General features: G+C 39.5%; 1 long non-coding RNA gene across 2 annotated transcripts in view; it reads left to right on the top strand.

Moving 5' to 3' along the window:
- Positions 1–11208: 11208 nt before the first annotated feature.
- LOC125694560 (uncharacterized) overlaps positions 11209–22421 on the top strand; it is a 121870-nt gene continuing 110657 nt past the window's right edge. For both annotated transcript variants that reach the window (XR_007377604.1, XR_007377603.1), the window contains exon 1: positions 11209–11387. This is a non-coding gene — a long non-coding RNA (uncharacterized LOC125694560). The remainder of the gene's footprint in view (positions 11388–22421) is intronic.

Here is a 22421-nt window from a genome sequence, read left to right as displayed (position 1 = left end):
CATCAACAAAAAAACCCACATCATAAAAAACATTTTTTTTTAAAGCATAAGAACACTTCAGTCAGAGATCAAACCTATACATTTTTTTCTCCTTTTGCAGTAGGCAAAAGGAGCAGGAGGGTTCTTCTGCTGCTGCTGGAGACAAATTTTTTAGCATCTTTGAACTGTACTGGTTCCGAGAGCTCAACAAAAATAAGTACCTGTTCTACTTCTGTTGTCACTATGTCTAACCTAATGAGTAAGGGATGTGGTTAGTCTTGATAGCTCAAGTTAGCATCACCTTAACTTAAGTTGCAAACTCAGTAATAGGGTCACTCATCTGGAGAAACCCAGCTACCAGTCCCTGTTTTCACATATAAATGAGCTGGGAAGAGTATCAGGGAGACCGTATCTTCCTTCATAGCATATCTCAGGCTAAGTATCCCTCAAGCCACTCTGTGTGTTTTGTCCCACATGCACCAGCTTTCAGCTTTTCTTTACTCCTGAAAGAAAATTTTACTCTGGGAATAAATTTCCCATTGACAGCTTAGCTACTGTGGCAGGATAGCAACATCTCATCCTTGCAACCCCTGCCAGCAGCTCAAAATGCAGTGACTTACATTTTCAGTGACAGCACTTAAGGAATTAGAGCTCACCTCTATGCTGTGGGTGGAGGTCTCCTTATAATGAACCTACTTGATGTACTGATATAACAAGGCAGGATATTAAGTGGATTGTGAACATCAAATTGCTATACTTTTAAAAGAGCTGCAAGTTTAAGGCCTCTAGTTCAAGTAGGCCTCCTCAGGAAAGCATCAACAAAAGACACCTCAAGACACAATTGTTTTGTGCCCTAATGAGAATGCTTCTTGCCATTATGAGGCCAGTGAGACTGGGAATTTGCAGTAGTGCAAAGGAAGCAGCTGATTCCCCACATGTCCAGCTTTTTTTTTGCAGAGCTCTGTTAGTAATACAAAAAGCAATGCACAGTTTTGAAGAGAGATCTTTGTGTTCTTTTGTTCTTTCTTGATAGAACTGTCTGCAGTTTTGGGAACAACAGTGTCTTCTGATCATTCTTGTCTTTGCACATCTGTCTTTTAGGATGATTTTCATATTAATCACGTACTTACACAAACAGATAACCAGATAATCTGCTGTGGGGTGAGGCTCTATGATTTTCCTCATCTGTAACCACAGTCCTCATTCCATCTAAGCTTGTTCCTACCTGTCCTGTCCACTGTGTGTGAAGACTGTTTCTTTTCTCTTTGCGAAAGGTTTTACACCGCTGAAGACTGGAAGGGTGAGATGGGAATTTAACAACCTATAAGCTCAACTTCCCCAAATAATTTCTTAGAACTTTCTGAAACTTCTTACTAGAGCCTTCTGAAACTCTCAGCTGAGGCCTTATCAGCATCAAATAAAATGGAGAAAATGTATTGTGACAAACACATGAAATAATCCTGTTCATACAGCCTTGCCTGATGTTTGCCTTTCTAACAGTGGCATTATATTGACTTCCCATCTGATGGATATCCATTGTATTCCAATGCCATTAAGTGCTGTTAACTGACAGCTATTTTCTATTGTAAATTCATTCAATTGGGCATTACTATTAAAATTCAGCATTCTACATTAAGTTCCTATTCACTTTGTATCTTCTTCCAGATTGTTTCTCAAATTTATTATTATTATTATTATTATTATTATTATTATTATTATTATTATTATTATTATTTTGACATCTAGTATACTTGGAGTTCTCCCTACTTTGTCATATTCAAATTTAACAAACAATTTGTTTATTCTGCTGTCCAAATTATTAACGAAAGCACAAAATGAGGTTGGAGGTGGTGCCACTGTCCACGAAATATCCTGTTTGATGCATACTTCCTTTTTGGCAGGGAGTTGTGGGTACATACCCCTTAGAACTGATGATATTTGCACCCATTCTGTGGTAATTTGATTTAGTCTTTGCCTCTGCAGCTCATTTATGAGAATGTCATGTTCAGTAACATCAAAAGCTGAAACTGAGTTTTGGCACCTATTGCTTCTTCTGTATCCACAAGACCTGCTGGTCTGTTATGTAAGGAAATTTGATTGATTTGGTGTGATTTGTTCTCTAGTACTGTTAGTGGGTTTGTTAGACGGTATAATTTAGTCTAATAGTTTTCTGGTAACTGAACTTGGCAGGTTTTTAATTTCCACCTTCTCTTTTTCCTCCTCTTGTTAGAGATGCAGTAGATTTTCCAGCTGCCAGAAGCTGCCTGTATTCTGAATTCTCCTGTATGTCCATTAACACTACTGAGGTTAATTCCAGAGGTTGTAGAATTATTCTGGGACAAACAGCATTACGCCCAATGAGAATGAAAAAGATATCTAAATAACTTATTTGTCTAAATGGACCTTTTGAATTAAAAATTCAACTCATCTGCTTTTATTTCATTGATTTTATTTACTTTTCAAATGTATATATTTTTGAAATGGTTGAGTTACTCTGCTGTATGCATTTTTACCCCTTTTGTTGTTGATATGATGATCTGCATTCTGCCGATATTTCTAGTTAGTCTCCTATATGATGTAATTAAATAATTTGGACATGTGGCGTTTTCTGATAACTTTTATCTTCTTAATTCCCATTCCTATTCTAAATTTCCTGTTCCACTAACTGCTGAAGCATTCCTGTTAATGTTCTTCCCTAGTTGCATTTGACTTTGTCTTGCTATTTTCATTTTATCCCTAGACACTCCTGCTATTACTTTACTCATCTTTGGTACTATGACCCAGATTGTTTTCTGCCCACTTCCCCTTTTTATCTGATAAACAGCTTGCAATTTCCTGAATTACTGTCTTGCTACCTGTATTCTCCTTTTCTGCTTTAGAGCCATTTGAGCTCTTATTTTTATTTTAATTTCTTTGAGGAATGGCACCCTAATTTGTCTTTTCTTAAATTCAAAGTAAGAATTCAAAGTAAGAATTCAAAATAGGTATTCTGTTTACAAAGAATATCTTCAAGACAACATAATTACTGCTTTCAGTGCTTTGGTTGACCTTGCTGGATAAGGTGTGTGTGTGTGGTTTCACAGGAAACCTCAGCTGCATAACTTGAGTAAATCCTTGGCATGGCATCTTCGTTTCTTTTCAGTTATCATAGTTACCACAGAACAGATTTAACTCCTGATCAGGCCCAGATCTCATGACTTTCTCAAAATAAGAGTGATTTAAAAAAAAATTTTTTTTTCTTTTTAATCTACCTGTTCCTCCAAAATAAACCCTGTCCATTCACTTGTACATAGCATAGCAAACCATGCAGCCTATGGACCAATACATCTCCCTAGATGCTCTGCGTTCCATTTTATGCTCCCTTGGGACCATGGACAGCCCTTGAAATATGCTATTGATCCATGCCAGGTTATAGCAGGAGCAGAAGATGGGGAAGGGAGGAGATTCTTATCAGTTATTAAAAAGGTGAGAGTATGCGTCATAAAGCCGCTGAGTATGTAGCAAATGGGTCACATAGCCTCATCAGTTAAAAACTTCATCATTTCTTGCTCTCAACACTGCAACCACTACGGTATGAAATATTGTTTAACACTCTTTTTCCTCTATGTTATGCTAGTCAGGCATCCTAACAAACACTTTACATGCAGTGTCCAAAGTAAAATGAAGCAGCTTAGAATTTCTGCATATCATATCCAGAGCTATTAAAGCACATGTGCTATTATGGCAAGGTAAGATAACTTCTGATCAGATATATGATGCTTCCCAAGTCTCTTTACTTTCATTTAGAAGGAAAGTGCAGCATAGCATTTAAAAATAAATAAACAAATAAATATTGGGAGCCCTTAATTAAATCAGCAGATTTCAAAAGGGACATTTGAGTGACCATGGAATGTGTTTGAGGATGGATAAGAAGAAAGCCCCTGGGGAAATACTACTCTTTTACTCCTTAAAATGCTGTCCTTCCCAGCAGATATGTTCACTTTGAGCTGGTGAACCTAGGTGAAGGCAGAGCCAGGGCTGAGATCTCCGGAGCTTGGATATTTTCTTTGTGAAGCAGCGAAAAACTGGAGATGGAAAATGGAACTAAGTACCTACCCAGGCTTTCTGATAGGCGTAATGAAGCTGGACAGAGGTTGAGTGGGCACATTACATTAATGTAGCTGTTCTCTGAAGCTGAGAATGGAGCTTTGTGTGTTGAAGTGAGGAAAACTGCAGGTTGTCATAAATATTTGCAGAGTCTACAAATTCCACAGAATCCCTGGGTGTTTTTCTGATATTTACTGGTAAAAGGCCATTTTCCAAGGGGGGGGGGGAGGGGGGGGGGGGGGGGGGATGTGGTGTAAGGTATATGGATTCAAGTAGCAGATAAGATTCTTTCTACACTTGGTCTTTTTATTTAGAAGATAGAATAAAAATTAGCAGCATGATGGTGTCCTACTACTCTTGTGTGTGTGATATAAAAATGACTTGTATTTTATCCAAAATAGAGCTTTTTTTTACTGAGAGTTTTCCATGCTGCAAGAATTTTTCCTTCAGAATTTGATAAAGAAATAGTGCCTTTGCTGAGGACACCTGGAAAAAAAAAAGGAAAATAGTTATGACTGTATATATATATATATCTGTATATGTATTTATATATATGAATGTATATAATAAATGATGCACAAGTAATTGCTCACCACTCCCTGACCAATGCCCAGCCAGATCCTGAGCAGCGGAAGAGAGGGAGATAAACTCCCACCCCCTTCAAAACTCCTTCTGCATGATGTCATATGGTATGGGATATTCCTTTGGCCAGTTTAAATCCGCTGTCCTAATTCTTTTCCCTCCTTGGGTCCTTTGCTGTGAATGGCTTTGGCTCTACAGAACACTGCTTAGCATAGTTGCATAGCAGCAACTATAGACATTGGTGTGTTATCAACATTGTTTTAATCCTAGAACCAAAACATGGCATCCATCATACAAGACACACTGAAGAAAACAATTCTGTCTCAGCTGAAACTAAGACAATCTCAGTGACAATAGCATAGCAACATAGCTGTGAGTAGAGGACAAGGTCTTTGTTTTGAGTTGGTGCTTTTAATTCCTTTTCTTCTAAATTACCTAGCTCTGTTCAATTTGTGCACAGATTAAGTAACAGGTACTAACAGTAGTAACTATCACTGTCAAAATGTTGAAAAGTTGCAATTCAAGTCAGCGGGCTCAATGTCACTGCTGTGCAAAGTGTCTGGATTTCACCTGAACTGTTTAGAGAAAGCAGCTTTATGTTGTGCTGAGTGCAGTCTACTTAACATTTATTCATTCTCCCTCTGTGAATTGTACTTAAAATTCAAACTTTAAACCAACTAAATCTGCTGAAGTAGAGCTAAGTATTTGTGGAAAAACAAGTGAAAATCTCTTCTCAAAGTGTATTTTTCTTGCACTGAGAGTGGATGGTTCTATAAAGTGAACTTAGCACTGATGAAGGGTGTGTTTGAAGGCTCTAATGCTGGAGATCTCTGTCCTCAAGGCACATCAACGGAGAGCTCCTGATGCCAAACACTTGGCTAACAGCTCAGCTCTGCATGAGACCAAGAACTGTGAAAGGCAGTATGCCTGTTTCATTTGACTTGTTATCAACCATGACTTAGTGAATTCTGCATCCAGTATAATCTGGATGCAGATTATATCTGTATGCAGGACAGGGGAATCCCTTTCCTCAAGATTTCATAATCTTGAAAGGAAGTGTAATTCTTTTTGCCCAAATAGGATACCAAAGCGCCAAAACAGAGAACCTATAGGAAATGTATTGTGTCTTAGACTCTTAAGAAACACAAGTCAATCCATGCCTATCACCTCTTGTCTATCCAGAGTGCAGATAGCCTGAGCTAGGACTGCTGGATGTAGTTCAGTCTGTAGCCAAAAAGTGTAGTTCCATGTGATGTTTGGATTTTTTTTTAAATGTCTTATTTAGGGCAGCCAGATATGTTGAATGTAAATGAAGAATAAAATAAAAACATATTTTCTGATTTAAGTCTATAAAGTCTTCATAGTGAGTGTATCTTTGGCAAACTGTCTTGAAAGCTTCTTACAACTTAGATTGCACTTAAGGAGTCAGGGAGGTGGGTGGAAAAAGCCCTTTGCATTCTCTGAGAGAGGTTCCAGTAGGACCTGCTTCCAAGTAGCACTTGTTTCCATTAACTTTGAGATAATGTTTCAGTGCTCTCAAAGCCATAGGAAACCCCACCCTGTACTGAATCACCTTGGGTTTTCATTTTATCCCCCACTTAGTGTTCCTCCAGATGCAGCCCTACTTTCTGCTGACTCTGTTCTTGTGGTTAGAAGTTGGCAATGTGGAACGCAAACAACATGCAGTGTTCAATTGTATGCCCTAGAAACATAGGGAGCAGGATTTCCAGTGCTTAACATCCTCTGCAGGTCAATTTACACTAATTTACAGGGAACCTGGCAACAGTTGAGGAACCAGGAGGTAACCAGGAGTAACTGAGAAGGAAAAATATCACATATTTTTAATTTGTACAGACCTATACCAGTGATAGACACGATTTCTTTGAGCATAATGAAAATTTATCCTAGTACTGGATACTCAAATTGGGTCTACACACTCTTTCCTTCTATTGATATTAATTCTTCCAGGTTTGGTAAAAACAACATGTTAAGCTGAGTATTCAAAACTTTCCTCCAGGGAACAAAGGCATTTCTAAAGGATGGAACAAATATTTGATAATTTGTGTATGTCTTTCCAGTGGGCTTCTTGGCTTTCATTAGCCTGTAGAAATCCTATTATTTTTTAAAACAATGCACTTTCCTAATGTTAGTTTTGAAAATTTAGTTTCTACCTCCAAAAGGTAAGACCTTTTACAATACTCAGCTATACAGCTAATACAGTGTTTATCTTGAGTCTTCACTGCCTCATTTTAGGTCCAAACAGACATTAATTAGAGGCATTATGCTCTCTACTGCTCCTAGATTTTTCATGTATTGCAGCTGGATTTTGTTTATACTGCAACCCAGTGCAAAGTGAGGCACACACAGCTCAGTTGCTACAAACAATCAAAATCTTTAACAAACAAAATGAGGTTAAACCCATTCTTTATTTAAGATGAAAAAGAAAGAAGTCCTTTCAGTCTTGCAAGCCTGCAGTTTCTATTTGCTTTATATTCTTCTAATTATTTCACAACATTCTGGAGACACAATCCACATTTTTATGAAGATGAAGGTTGACAAGAGTGCTCTTTTCCATTATCCTTCCACTTGTGATCTGTGAGTGTCCCTCTTTTGCCTCTTTACTCACTCTTTTCCTTTTCTGTTCCTATTCTGTTAAATCTATGCCCTCATGGGTGATGCTGAAAATCTGTTTCCTGGTACAGCTCATTTTTCTAAACTTTTGGTTGGTTTCACTTTTCCTTGTTTCAAGGAAGGCTTTTGAAACAAGTACATCAGTATTTTAGCTTATGGATAATATTCCTTCCACATTCCAGTTTCATTTTAACATGCCCTACAGAATAACAACTTTTCCTCCTTTCCCTGTTTGCTTACCCAGTTCCCTTTTAGCTTCCTTAATATCATCTGAGGACGTTGAGAAATGGTGACCTCAACACACTTGTGTTGTATTTATTTGGTGAGGATGTTTCCATACTACAGCTGTAGATACTTTGGCCTGGAAAGAAACGTAGGGTGCTAGTTGTAGACCACCTTGTAGCTGAGCTGGTTTGCAAAGCAGACTTCAGCATGTTGGCCTGCCTTGATCTGCCATGACGTTATTCCTGCAGATCTGCATTCCACAGATTTTGGAAGATGAAGGAGGTTTCCCCTCAATGTCAGAAAAGGCCTGGACAACCAGATTGCTGACTCTTGTTGCTGAAAACATTTGGTATGAGGGGAGAGCAAATATCTACTCCTGTAGCTTTGTACAAGCCCATATAAATCTACTTCACGGCATCCACAGCTCCATTCCTGCCCCTGTGCTGTCCCAAAAGGTGGTGGAGCCAAAGGAGAACACTACCTGCAGAGCAGCTGAGAGCGGCTTGGATTTTTTGAGAGCAATCAGTTGGAGGAAGGTGCAGCTGTGATTAGTTTTTAATAGGGAAACTGGATGACACCAGAAAAGAGCTTACAAGGGAGGGTCCCTCAGCTTTTTGTCAGGCTACCCTGATGTTGACAAATCAGTAGTTTCAATGAAATGTGCTTTTCTGTTGATGTGGAGATGTGGGTTGGTTGTTTGTGCACCTGGACCACATGGAATTCTGCAGTCACAGCTGTGACTGGCCAAAGTCAGCATGAGTCAGGTTTGTGTCTAGTTACCATGCTCTAATTATATGGTGGCTTCATGCCTAGTCTAGGAGCTGTTTTATCTCACTGTTTCATTTTCAGTGTTCCAGCTACCCTTAGGCAATCCACACACTTACCTGCACAGGGATCACCAGCATGTGATGCAGTGCAAAGAGTGGATTGAATCTAAGCTGGCCAGAGCCCATGATTTTAGATGCTTACTAGCTTCTGAGCTCAACATGCAGGAACAATTAGCTCAGTAATTGTGAAATTCACAGTTTGTCCTACAGCTGATATTTTCTGGAGACAGACAGACAACACGTGCAAGCTTGTGTCTTGTTAGCATAATAACATATATGGGGTTATAGCAAAGCCAAGTGTACAAACTAGAATGTCACAATCAGCAACCAATTAATCTTGTAATGTAACAACGAACATACTGTTGCAAATATTTTTGCTGAATTGTGCCACAGTGAGATTAATTTGCTTGTATTAGAATTCTGTTGCTCATATCAGTCTGGCATGAACAGAACAGCTTGTCTGAGAAAAGAGGACCACACCTGCCTAGGTGAGACTTTGGATGTTAGTTTGTACCTCTTCAGTGAGACCCACAATGTCTTTCAAATGGTGGAAAAATAAGTATGACTTTTTGGGCAAATTCTTGGAGTGCACCCTAACAAATTTTTACTCTGATAAGGTCATTGCTATTTGTAGTCATCCCCATTCCCAGATTTTACTTGAAGTGCAGGAGATCAAAAGGGAGACAGTAGTCCACAATCTGCTAAATGGGATTTATTTCATGTAACTCCTGAGATCAAAATACATGCTGCTTAGAGAAAGATGCTGACTTTCTTGGGTTTCCAACAGTTCTTGCTCTTTCCTCTACATGTGAAATGTTTCATTTCTGAACCAACTGCTAATTCTGTCAACTGAAATAATGCAACAAGACAGATAGGTCTAAATGACAGCAAATTGTTAAAATTTTGTGATCACTGAAGTCTCGCACAGAAAAGGGAGGCTTAATTCCAGTGTTTCAAGGCTAGCATTGTCATGCTTCTGTCTTGATTGCACTCATAAGGATTCAAATGTTTTAAAATGGAGTATGACTGTTGTGACTCATGGCCCATCTATCATTTACCCTGAGGGGGCTTTGTGATTCGACTGGGAACATGCTGAATGGATTTGCTTACTTGGAGTTGCTGCACCTATGAGAGTGAGCCTCTTCCTCCTCAAAATAATTTCTTACACACATCATTCCTGTACAAAATCAGTCCATATTTGGGTGATTCAAATAATGAAAATAGCAATGGGGTCCTGAGCAGCTGAACAGTGAATGCAGTTATGACTGAACTCCTCTTTGCTAATGTTCTGCCTAATATGGCATTTTTTGAAGAGAGTCCCCTTGATAAAACTCCAGGAGGCACCAAAAATTACATCTCAAAAATACATGAGAAACAGCTTGCTACTTGCTCACCAGTAGGTTTGTCTAGATTACAGAGCTAGTCCAGAGTATTGATACATTGCAGCAAATAAATGAGAATTATGTTTCTCAAGATATGCTGGGAACAGAAGAGTGAGGCCTTAAGTGAGCACGTCTCCAATATTAGATCAGCTGCATGTGCTCAGTCATATGAGAGCTGAAAAAGAGCTCTTATATGTGTTGATAAAGGCTTTTTTTTTTTTTTTTTTGGCATTACAGCAAAACTGAGTGCATTTTGGGATAGCAGGATTTGTGCTGGGCAGTTGCTTATGTTGAATGAAATGCCGTGAGATGCAGTGCTAATGATGTTATTTCTTTGCTCAAATACTGCAGGTCTTTATTGTTTTCCCCCTTCTCCCTGAAAAAGTAAAAGCATTCGATCTGACCTTAAGTTTCTGCTTACTATGGCCTTCAAAATGGCCATCTCTTTGCTTATGGACCTAACTTCATCACAATTATCTGCAGTTTTAATGCTATAGCAGTAGCACTGCTGGCATTGTTATAGCAACTGTACATACTGTCTATCTCAGAATATCCTGCACTATATCCCTGAAGCAAAATATTTTGTACTCTAGCAAGTACACAGAATTTGTATTGTTTTAAAGGATCTATAAAAGTACCTTCTTTCTTAGGCAAAAGCCCCATCTCACTGCACTTGCTCTGTGCTTCCTGGATTTCTAACCATCTGTGACATCTGTCTAGAAATGCTAATACATTCCTTTTGTAATTGGAGCAAGGAGAACTGCATGTACCTCCCAGTATAGAGCAAGTAATTGATTTACACAGTGGCAGCAAAGAGCGTGGCCTCTCTCTCCTGGGATAAATGAGTGTAGCAAAATTATTGATGTTCTTAATTAAAGTTGGGCAAGGCCAAAGGAGAGGTAAGCTTGTTCAGGGGAAGAGGGGTTGCACGGCCAAATATTTTACTGCGAGTTACTGGGGTGGAGCAGAAGTGATGTATCCCTGTGCTCTGAGGATGGAAGACCAGGAGGTTGTACAGTCCTTCCTAACTCTTCCCCTTCCTACAGCAGCCCAGGGAATAATTCTGTCTGCTCAGAGCCTCTGCTTTTTCCGCTGCTCTGAAGAAGCTTCCCAGCTGGTGGCTCTAGCTCTTCTAAGCACAACACAGCCCTCTGCTGTATGCAGGTGGGAAGGCTTACAATTTGGCTAGGCTGATTTTGCTAGCCGATTTTTCAGATACAGCTTATATGACATTGTCTTTCTGTTCATTTCTTACCTCAGACTGGTATAGTGTTTGCATATGATATAAAGCTGGCAAATGCTTTGTTTGGCTTTCTTGAGGTAGCATGTAAAAATCAGTAAATCTCCTAAATTTTGCAAATGAGATCACTTCATCTACCAAGCTCCTCTACAAGGGCAAACCCACAGCTGTGTGAACACAGGAGTGTCCGCACACCTGTGTTCATCTAGGGGAGAGGGGTGGGCCTCAGGGCAGCTCACTTGATGCAGCACTTTGCTCTGACTGCCTTTCAGCACAGGCTGCCTTGTTTGTGTAGGGTATCCTTTATACAGAAAGCTCTTTTTCTTTTTAAGCTGAACCAAAGTTTCTCAGGTGAAGGAAGCTGTGAAGTCTGCAGATTTCAACGTACAAAGGTTATTGTACCTCCAATGTTGTTTCTGGGAGAAGACATCCAGTGTAAGTACAACCTCTGCAGTATTACCATTAGTATTGTCCCTGTACTAACAGATTTACAAATGCATTTACAAATGTTTCACTTCTTAATCTTCAGAGCAAAAGTAGCTTTCAAAGGCACTGCATGTTTATGATAGAAGCTCCTGACTATTTCTTCTCCTCATAGGGCTGAATGAGGACACCTTTTTTTGTCTGGTGAAAAAAAAGGACAGAGCATACGGAAAAATGAGTAGGATTTGAAAGACTCTTGAGTCCTTTGAAAAGTGCAGTGGTGGAATGTCTCCTGACTATGTTCTGCTTGTATCTGCTTATAATATTGTTTAGAAATCTGCACAAAAGCAGGGGTCAGACTAGGTGACCTGCAAAGGGTCCCTGTCAACTTCAGCATCTCTTTGATTAAGGGGCATCCATGCTAAAATTGATTTAAGGCAAGAGCAGAAAAAATGCCTCTTCCCCCCCCCCCCCCCCCCCCCTTACAGGGATGCAGGCTGAAAAAGGTCAAAACCAAAGGAGAGAAAGCTCCTTGTTATTTGTTTGTTTCTTATAACGATGTTATCAAACAAAGTGCTGTATACAACTTGCAGAACCAAACACAGAATAGGAGACCCTGTTGTTAGAGAGAAATGAAGGGCTGGTTTCCAGCAAAGCAGATATATAATATCACTTTGCTCCTTCTTAAACAACACATGCAACTGTGCTTTCTTCCCAGTGTACGTTTGAGGCATGCTGAACTCTTCTGTAATTCATTTCAACTGTAGCATCTCTGAAAGGTCACATCAACAGCAGGAAGTTGTATGAAGCTGGCAGCTTTTACATAGGACCAGCAGGGATATTTGGGGCTGGGATGAAATCTGCTTAGAAGTTTATGTGGGGCTTGCTTGTGTCGCTCCAATGCTTGCAACTTTACTTCCACAAACATTCCTGTTTGGAGATTGAATGTGTAAAGGATACCAAAACAAAACATAAAAACCTTCCCAAAATAGGAGAAGTTGAACCCTCAAATTGTTTACTAGGTCGGTGAGAAGCATAAGTAACTATTTACTTGTTCTTTCAGAACGATGTGGTTTGCTACATAAAAGGATTTAATAGCATGCAGTGTCTTCTCTCTGAATTATGCATGACTGTGGACTGAGTGGCAATCTACAGACTGCATGTGGTCCACACATGCTTCTGTTTCTTCAATTGCTCAAACATTGTCCCAAAAGCCAGACTCCTTCTCTGGCGCACGTCCAGGCTAGAGCTTGATCTGACATTTCTTACAGTATGGATGGACAGGAGGTAGGTGCTTCCAGGTCATCTGCAAACCTGCTGTTGCTGCTTTTCCTGATGGCAGGGTGAGCATCAGATCATCTCAGCAGGTGCTGTGCAAGCTGTGTCTGAGGGAGGGAGAAGATGAAGTGTTTAGGCAGTGCTTGTGGTTGTAGGTGTGTTTGAGTCATGAATGTATCTCAGTAGGTGTGTGTGCAGGGGGAAGGATGGCTACAAGACCTTTGCAGCAGCACTAGCCTGAAGCCTCTGCAGTGAGTGGAATCCCAGGAGAGGTCAGCTACTGAATTCTCCAGCAGTATAGCAAAACTCTGTCTAGAAAGACCTGGTTAGTGACAGGTTTGCAAAGGCGAGCTATCAAACTCAGTGTTTCCTGGGATCAACTGATTAGCTGTAAAATATAATTGGTAGCACCTCTGAATTTACATTGCAAGGATGATGCTGGACTTAAGTCCTGATAGGCATTCAAGTCCCCTTTTAGCCTGACCTCTACTTGGGACTTAGTTTGCTTGCAAGGATTGGAAGAGCTCTGTAAGGTCTTCAGTCCTGCTTATTGCTTTCAGTGATATATAAATGAGTGGCTATGTACTATTGTAATCTAGATGCCATCAGAATAACTCATCAACAGACCTTGCTAGTCCTTGAGATCATTACTTAATCTTAGCTCCAGCCAAAGGCGGACCTGAATTCAGATGCTGGCTCTCAGATCCTCCGGATCTAGGGAAAATTTGAAGCTGGGCATGAATTCTGGTGGTATGCTCTCATTTCCAGTCCTGTGACTTAGTAGACTCGGAATACAACTTCTGTAACTCTCAAAATATAGATTTTTCTTTTGTGTACCTGGAACACAGCAGTCAGACTGTCGCTAGATCCATCTGTTTCAAAGTCACCTGAGGTGGCCAGTAACAGATGCTTTGTAACAGATACAAGAAACTCCATTGGAATGGCTGGCTGAGGACCTTTTTGATCTTTACTTTAAAATTTTGAATGTTGAGAGCACATGGCCTTCCTGCGTGATCTTTACCACAGAGCCCTGACTTTTCTTCCACTTTTCTTCACTGGTTTCAGTAGGACTAATTCAGCACTGTGGCTCTGTTCAGTGAACTATTCATCATCATGATGCACCTTCTTGTTCTATGCCTATGTTTAATTTCTGCGGCTTACTGTTAAACATACAGAGTCTGTTTGCTTCGGCAGTGATACAATATCTGAAAGGGAGTTAGAGAGAACGAATCTCAGGCGTCACTGCTTTTATAGCACCTCTCTGCTATGCTTCTGACTTTAAAAATGTTTAGTGGCTTGATATGTGCAGTAAGTCTCTGTGCGTAACCCCAGAGGCTGTTGCCCAAATAATTGGACACAATCTTCTCCAGTATAACAGTCAAACTAAAGAGAGTTGTGATTTAGCAGTTGTCCTGACACAAATTCATTTTAGTATAATGATGACAGAAAATGTCCTGATTTTCTACAATTAAAAGAAAACTGAGAGCAGATTTAGACTGCATCAGGCAGATCTAATTGATACTGCTTTAAAAAAAAAAAAAGTGCAATTCCACTTCATGCACATACTGAAAAAGGATAACTTCTCCCATAAAAAGAGGATGTTAACAGCTGAGCAATGTCTGTAAAGATGGCGCAAATAAGACTGGCAAAAAATACTGCTATTAACTCTCTGAATAACCTTATCCTAAGATCTGAATTACTTATGTTGTTGCCATATTATTTTATTTAGCTGTGATCCACTTTTAATGCTTTAGTTATAGTGTATCTTGTCAGAAATTCTTCTTACTCTTAATAAATATGTGAAAAGAAATTGTTTTCAACCACGACAACAAAAACAAGATTAAGCTGAATTTCATGGAAAATGCTATTAACTCCTGTCAACAACTGCTGGCTGTTCATGCAAGATAATAGATACCCTCCCTGGACTGTTTTTAACTTGCTTTAGATATGTATTTTGTAAAATAAAAAGGGATTTCAGCTTGTGGTATTTTTCAGCTTCTGTTTGCATCGGTTACTGTAATTTCTGTTTCCTTTATTAGGAGAAGAATCAGATCTTTGGTTAAACCTAGACATGTGTTCCTGAATACCTGCTCACAGCTTGAGGGGAATCTAGCAGTGGTTTTGACAAGAAAAACCATTATTCATCATGCCTCATTTAGCAGGCATCAAATTTTACATTTTCCCTCTGCCAGCTATTCACTCTCCCGCCCCTTCTCATCAGTCAAATACAATTAATATCACCTTAGCTGACTGTTCACTTTGATTATACAGTCTAGTACTATTACTGGTTTTCTTTCTTGACACTAGCAAACCATGAACAATGATTTATAACCAAGTTAAAACAATGTTGCTGGCATGTCTATGTACCTGATCTTCTCTTTCCTACTCCAAATATCTTTCCTTGCCAGCCTTAGTATTCCTGACCATCTTTTACCATGAATTCCTTTCTGCTGTCAGCTCTTCTGTACGACCCCTTATTGACTGCCATTCAGAGAAGATTCTTTTTTTTAAAGATTTCTTCGTCCTCCCTTTTGATGTACCTTCCTTGTAAGTTCATGATGTGGACTCTGACCTCTGAAATAACATCTTCTGTGACATTTCGTCAACACTGTGTACTGTATTAGTTCAACAGAGTCCTTCAGCTGATGTTCCCCACTGCTCAAACAATAACAAAAGGAAAATTGAGAGTCTGGAATAGATAGTTGCTGGTATTAAATGAACCAATTTGCTGGGCCACCTGCTGGTAACCATCTTACAGCTTCTTCAAATACACGTTTTAACTGAACACTGCAAGTGCTTCTAAAGTATTTGGATAGCCACTCGGCATGAATCAGTGCTGAGAGATCATTGCTGGGATCACAGAAATCAGAGGTGGGAAAGGCCTGAAGGAGTCTGGGTGGGTTACGTCCCTTGCCCATAGGGAGGTTAGTAAGGGCTGACAGGTTCTGCCTCAGGTTCTGTCCCATCGTGCTCTCAGTGTCCTGCCGTGCACTCCTTTCTGTGAGTTACTTGGATTTTAGAAGCAATGATTCTTACTATGGAATATACATAATGTGTATCCAAACCTTTTAGTGAAAGTCTAGGAAGAACGTTACACTATCTCTGTTAGTGTAGAATGTTAGACGAGTGATGAACTTGTCATGCTGCACTCCTGAACAGAGTTTTGCATAATTGTTGTGGAGGCCTGTCAGGTAATTGGGAACATTGGAGCCATGTATCAATTTTTGACTGATAACTTCTTAATCTGACATCTGCACTGTATTCTGGCAGTTGGCAATGCTGTGCGCCCGCGGGGTTTCACATCACACTGTGGCACTAGGGGCAGTGTAACAGATAGGAGTTCTTCATAAACAGTCTCCATGGAACCCATGTCCTTCTATCTTCCAGAATTTTTGCTGCAGAAGTCACATCACTCCACTGATAGTTATTTATTAAAATCCAGTCAATTTGCTCTAACTGCATACCAACTGGTGGAAATGGCAAATTTCAATTGCTGCAAGAAATCATTGTGTTTTGTAATTGTATGTGCTGCTGCAGTTATCAAACGTAGCAAGGGTGATGTCTTGACCTATAATAATGGCAACGTATACTAGAAACTTTAAATCAAGCTGTGCTTCAGTGCCTGCTCTGAATTGATTTTAAACTTTATTTCTACAATGCAACTTGTGTATGTAACTATTCCACCCTTCTCCACTCCAAGTTTCTCAAACTGTTAACTGTTTTAAAAGTAAAATTGTTTTGTGGACATTTTTAATTTTTATTTCCATAGCTCATCCATCCTTTCAATTGCTACTGCATTGCTATTCTTGTCAGTAGACTGTTACTTAAATAGGAGTTTTAGTGATCTCGTAGTTAGCTATGTAGTTATGTTTGGTGGCCCTGCTAGGCAGGGGGGTTGGAACTACATGATCCTTGGGGTCCCTTCCAACCCGGGTGATTCTGTGATTCTGTGATCTGTGATTAGCATTAAATGCAATCTATCTAATATATCTAATATATTGCATTTAATCTAATATTAATATATCATATATTACGAGAGGAATTTGTTCTTGTCTTTTGAGTTGAGGCTTTTAAGGATGTAGCTGGTGTTTTCCCCTATTTTCACCCAAGGAATGTTAAAGTATTACTTGAAAAACGGATGAGTCCTAATAAAGAGTTACTGGTAACATCCTAACTCTGAATACTGCATATCTGTGATGTGAGATGTGTGAGTCTGAACTCTCAGGGGAAGTGTGGGAAGCTGTACTGGAATTCCTCGTGCTGTAGGTGAAAATGGCGGCTACAGAGGTGCTTCAGGGAGGACTTGGTTGGCTTCTTTTTTCTGGAGAGAGCTGAAGGTTGTGAATCCAGACCAGAGGGGAGAGTCCTACCCCACACAGCAAATTACCATGGTCATGGAACTCTGGCTTCATTGTCTCTGCTTTGCATTTTCTGTTACTATCTTGAGATCTCCATCTGAAGACTTGCAGATCCATGTATGCTCTAAGGAAGGCAGAAGCCATGGGCTTCTGTGGAATAGAATTGCATAAATGTAGTGTCCTGGTCTCATATCATAGACAAATCTGACAGTAAATGATGGTACCACCAGAGCCAGCATAAAATATCAGGTAAATCTGTAACTTCCTGCAAAGTAGAGATGCTTTAGAGTAACACTCACATCTCTGTTGAGTTTATCTTCAGGCTCTGAAGTAGCTGCAGATGTTCCACAGAGTCTGAAATCTGCAGGGTCCCATTCATGCTTCCTGACTAACACCTGCATGCCTTGTAAGGAAGTAGCAGTGACCTGTGACCCGCTCTGACTGCTCTTCCACTGTGTTACTAGTGGTAACTAGTGGAGTGCTGAGAAACTAAATAACTTGTTGCCCAAATTCTTGGTTAGTCTATCACTCATCATTTGATTATTTTAATTTTATGAATTCCTGGAGGCCAGAGGGAGGATTGGGATCTCACTGTGCTAGATGTTACACACGACATTGCTAGACATGAAGAAAGAGACTTGCCCTGCAGGTCTTTCAATCTGCATGCAAGAAGATTGAAGATAAGAGAAAAGGAAATATCATGCAGATATAATCATCAGATGATAAGCAGTGAATGTCACATTAGTTCCACATTAGACTCTTTCCCTTGTTTTCTTGTTGTATCCCTTACTGCTACCACCAAAGATAAGAGGTAAAGAAAGAAGAACTCCTGTTAATATATCTTACCTATGGCTTAAGAGCAACTGGTATCTTGTAGGTCTCTAGTTATTACAATGTTTTTTTCCTTAACATTTATTATTATTATAAGTGTTAGCATTAACAACGGCATTTCTTACTTTTATGGAGCCTGAGAACTGACAGAGCCATATTGAGAAGATGCTCTATAAACAGAGGAATACTTCCATTTCATAGTTGATTCAGCAGCCCTTTTCTCAGCAACACAGAAAAAAAAACAAGAGTGCTTTAAAAAACAACAACGACAAGTACGCACAAATAAACCTCAGTGATTATAATATCTGGTTAAATAAGTATTTTCTTAAGCTCCAACCCTCTTAAGGGACAGCAGAATTTTGTGGTCTGGAGAAATCTGTATTTTCCAACTTCGTAGCTATGTAACAATTTCTTTACACAGACATCAGTATGCTTCCCTGAAGATTGTGCTTCTCTTAAGTGAAGTACATCAGTCAGCTGGCCATACTTGAGTCATGTATGAAAGAGGGAAGCCTTCTGTCATGTCTGCATCTGGCACTTGCCATAATACAAAGTAGGAAGAAAGGAAGAATTCATCCACTGAAGTCAGTGCAAAACTCACCGCACTCCGGATGGGGTTTCAAGACATATATATTGTGATATGCAAGCCTCTGGCTGCTCTCAGATGGTACCACCTGCAGAAATTTTCCCTTATGCCCTATGTGAAAAAGGTCTTAAGTGTAATTTAGGTTTATTGTTCATTGAAATGTTAGTCCTAGAAGCAAATCTAACACCAGGGTCCCAAACTGTAATGATGATTAAAGCACTGCCTCTGAAATAAGGAAGGAAAGGAAACTTTCCTCTCAAAAGCTGTATAAGAGGTTCAGTGATAACCTTCTCCTGAGACGGATTTCATATAGCCTCATCACTAGCAGAACCACAACTTCTGCCCTTTGCTTTTTCAGAGTTTCAAGCTATAAATATATATATAAAAATATAGTCTCACATTTTCTTCCTTTTCTCATTACAGCACAGTTCTTGAGTTCCTCCGTTCCTCAGTTTTTGATCTTTCCTTGACACCTATTGCTATCACCAAGTTGCATGTTTGAAATGATCTGAAGACTTATTCTTCAGCACGATCTGATTTCAGGAAACGGTGATCTCAAGGCGTTTTCAGGAATTGCACCATTTCCCTATTCTCATTTCAGCTTTTCGCAGCAGGCACTAGATGGTGCTATGTTGCTGAGTTTTACCTCAGAAAATACTTTTAGTCTGCTTTGTAGCACATGAAGAATAGGACCTCTCGCATTCGAAACGTGTATATGAAAAAGACCTCTTTCTAACACTGAACTTGAGATTTTGTCAATGCTGGGCTAGCTCCAAATCTGAAATTAATTCCAGCCCAGTCTGCTTCTTTCCTTTTCTTTTAAAAATGGAGCTGCCATAGCTGTATTTCCTTGGTCTATGTGTAGTATGTTTCTCTCATCAGAGACCTAAGGTTGCTAACAACTGCAGTAATAGAATATTTAATTATTTAATCACTTCCTGTAATTCTCCATCTTTCCTCCCTCCTTACACCATCTCATTTTTCTTAATTCTTCAAATATTAGTTAAGAATATGAAGAAAAGAAACAACAGCTCTGTTTAAAACAATGTGTTGTATTTTTCAACAATAAAAATATGAATTAAAATGGAATTAATTATTTCTAAAGAAAAAAATCAATACTGTCTGCTGCAAAAACAGTACAGGCAGTCTTTTCAGTACGATGCATAGAATGCCATACCACGGCAGTACAGACAGGCTTTTCAACCCCTCTTCCTCCCCCCTCCCCCCCCATTCCAATTTTGCTGCTTAAGTAACAGAGCTTTGTCCTGAAATGTGTCTGCATTTCTCCTCCTGAGCTTTCCTGGTGTGAGTTTTGCTGATTGTATCACTGAGAGTAGACGGCTTTAATTGACCCAGGCTATTCCTAGCCTCCCCTTTTTTAAACTGAAATACTGTGCTTTGCTGTTGTGTTAAGGTTTCACTGAAGGAGAGCAGGAGAGACACTGGTTTGTGTTCAGCTCAGACCAGCTTGGGACAGTGGCTGTACTTGGGGGGTGCAGATGTGGCCCTGTGTCCAGCTGATGAAGAAGAGAGGGAGATGAAGGGTTCACCCAGTACTCTGCCAGACCTCCTATGTGTCTCACCTCACTGGTGGCTGGCTCTTTGCTCCAGCTGCAGGGATGGGGTAATGGGGCAGCTTGGGGAGCCCATCAGTTCTCCAGGAGATGTCTGGAAACTGACCAGCAGGGGGACCTGAGGGATGTGTGCAGAGCCAGGTGTGGGGCAGAGCTTAGCGTTTGGGTGTAAAGGGCTGGTGGAATTTTTCCAGCCAGTTCTATAACAGACTTTATGAGGTTTTAGAAGACATAAGGGATGATGTTGCAGAACAGATATAGTGAAGTCCACTCTAATTCCATTCAATCTGAAGATGAGATTGAGCTTTGAAAAAGGGTCTTTACACACAACCACACACGCACACACACACACAAGGTTCTCTAAGAATCCGAACTTACAGACAGAAGTACCTGTCTTCAGCTGTCTCCAGGGTTTGTTTAAAGATTTGCTTTTGTGTATGCGATCGAAAGCTGAGTGTATCTCTAGTGAGCGAGCAAGCAAAATGAAATATGGGTCTCAAATGGAGAGTTTGGAAGATCTGAGCCTGCCTCTACTCCAAATCCAGAGAAAATGTGATAACTCAGTTTGAGAGGTAAGAGATTTCAGGGCCAGATTTCATTCCTCCAGATTTTCTCCCTCCGTCTTTCTTTCCATTTTTATTTCTATTTAGGATGAATGCTTGCAAAACATAATGTAATCTTCTGCTGCTGAAGTTACATGGAAGATCTAAAATATCAATCAAGAGGAATATTTTCTCATTACTACTGACTGAGGTTACAAACAGTGTTTGGAAAAAAGGCACTGAAGTGGTCTCATCACAGAAGTTTGGTAAAATGTATTGCAATATGACTGCTGTATTAAGGATGGAAAAGACAGAATTTTCTGTGACAGAAATTGTGTGTGAGCTTGAGGTGCCCTCAGAATTACTCAGGCAAAATTCAGCTGAACTGTATATTTCAAAAACTGAGATGGGGAAAAAGAGCAGTACACATTAGTCTCTCATCTGTAGGAAAATAGTTAAAATGACAACAAAGACAAGAAAACCTACATTTCAATTTCAATACATCTATTTGAATTATGGCTATTTGGTACTTTTGAGAATAAATTGCATTTGAAATGGAATCTTTCTAATGACTTATCTTTCAGGCAGGTATTGTGCACACCTTTTTAATGCATTTTACATGTTTGGAGGGGGGGAAGAAAAAAGATGAATTATGAAGAAGTTAAGAGGAAAATAATTTCAGGAGGTAATGGATGAGCTCTGTCTGGAAGATTAATCAAGGCAGTTGCAAGAGAGTGCCAAAAGCATAACTGAAGTAGAACTAAATATCTGATTGTAATTAAAACTTTAGCCTTCTAATGGCTCCATGAAAGATATTTTAATAAACGTGAAATGCACTTTCTAAATGGCACGCTAACTTTTAATGACTTGGGTGTTTTGTTTGATTAGTAACCTGGACTGTTAAATTAAAGCCAACTGCAAATGCATGATAAAATATTGATGGTTTCAGGCAAATGAATTGGGGGAGTTATGCTTGACAGATTTTTGGTATCATTAAGGATTTTAACTGGTGGAAAATATATTTTGCTGGTGCTTAAAGATAGTTAAAGAGGATCTCGTCATTTATATGCCCTAGTTTTAATTTTACAGTAATAATGGGAAAAAAATCTGAATTATTCACAGATGGTTGGTCAAGAGAGGTCACTTAATTTAAAAAGTGTTATTTTAATTACACCTGTTTCTCATTTCCGGCATAGAAAATTAAATATTTGGTAGTATTTGGTTATTTCTTTTCTTAGAATGCCTGGAGCCTTCTTGAGGCTTCAGTGTGTGCTCTGTGTGTGTTAAAGAAGGAAGACTGACATGGTAGAAAGATTTTTATTGTTTCTAGTATAAGAAGCTTTACTGGAAGTTAATTAAATTAAAAAAAAACATAATGGTGTCTGCAGGTAGAAAAAGAAACACGTGGGATTTCCAAATGAAGTGGGGATGGCCCTAGAACTCAGACTCTTTCAAAAACAGATCTATTGTATTATCAAAATCCATCAGTATTTCCAGTGTTTTCACGTTATTGAAGAAGAAAGATTCAAAGGGCTGTGGTAAAACTGGTGAAAGTTTATGTGGTTTCTGTTAACTCATATCCTCATAGAATGGGTTCTGATTTTATTGTGTGTTAGGCTTTGCAAGTGCCGAAGCAATAATCAGAGTAAAATCATACTTCCACTGAACTTGTCAGGGATGCTCCCAGGGGTTGTTTTTTCCTAAAGCTGCCACTGGCTTTGTTACATCTTTATCTCCTATCTTTTTGGTTTCTGCTCCCTGTGTCCAGGCAGCTTCTCACCATCTTGCTGCTCCTCAGGGCAGCCCTCTTTTTCTCCTAAGGTCTGCAGCAGCAGCTCTGCTTCATTCTTTTTCTGATTTTCCTCCTAGGTGAAGGT

This window comes from Lagopus muta, chromosome 6, assembly GCF_023343835.1.
Source record: "Lagopus muta isolate bLagMut1 chromosome 6, bLagMut1 primary, whole genome shotgun sequence".
Classification (NCBI taxonomy): Eukaryota; Metazoa; Chordata; class Aves; order Galliformes; family Phasianidae; genus Lagopus; species Lagopus muta.
Note: the sequence above shows the minus strand (reverse complement) of the source record. Positions and strands in the feature narration are given on the sequence as shown.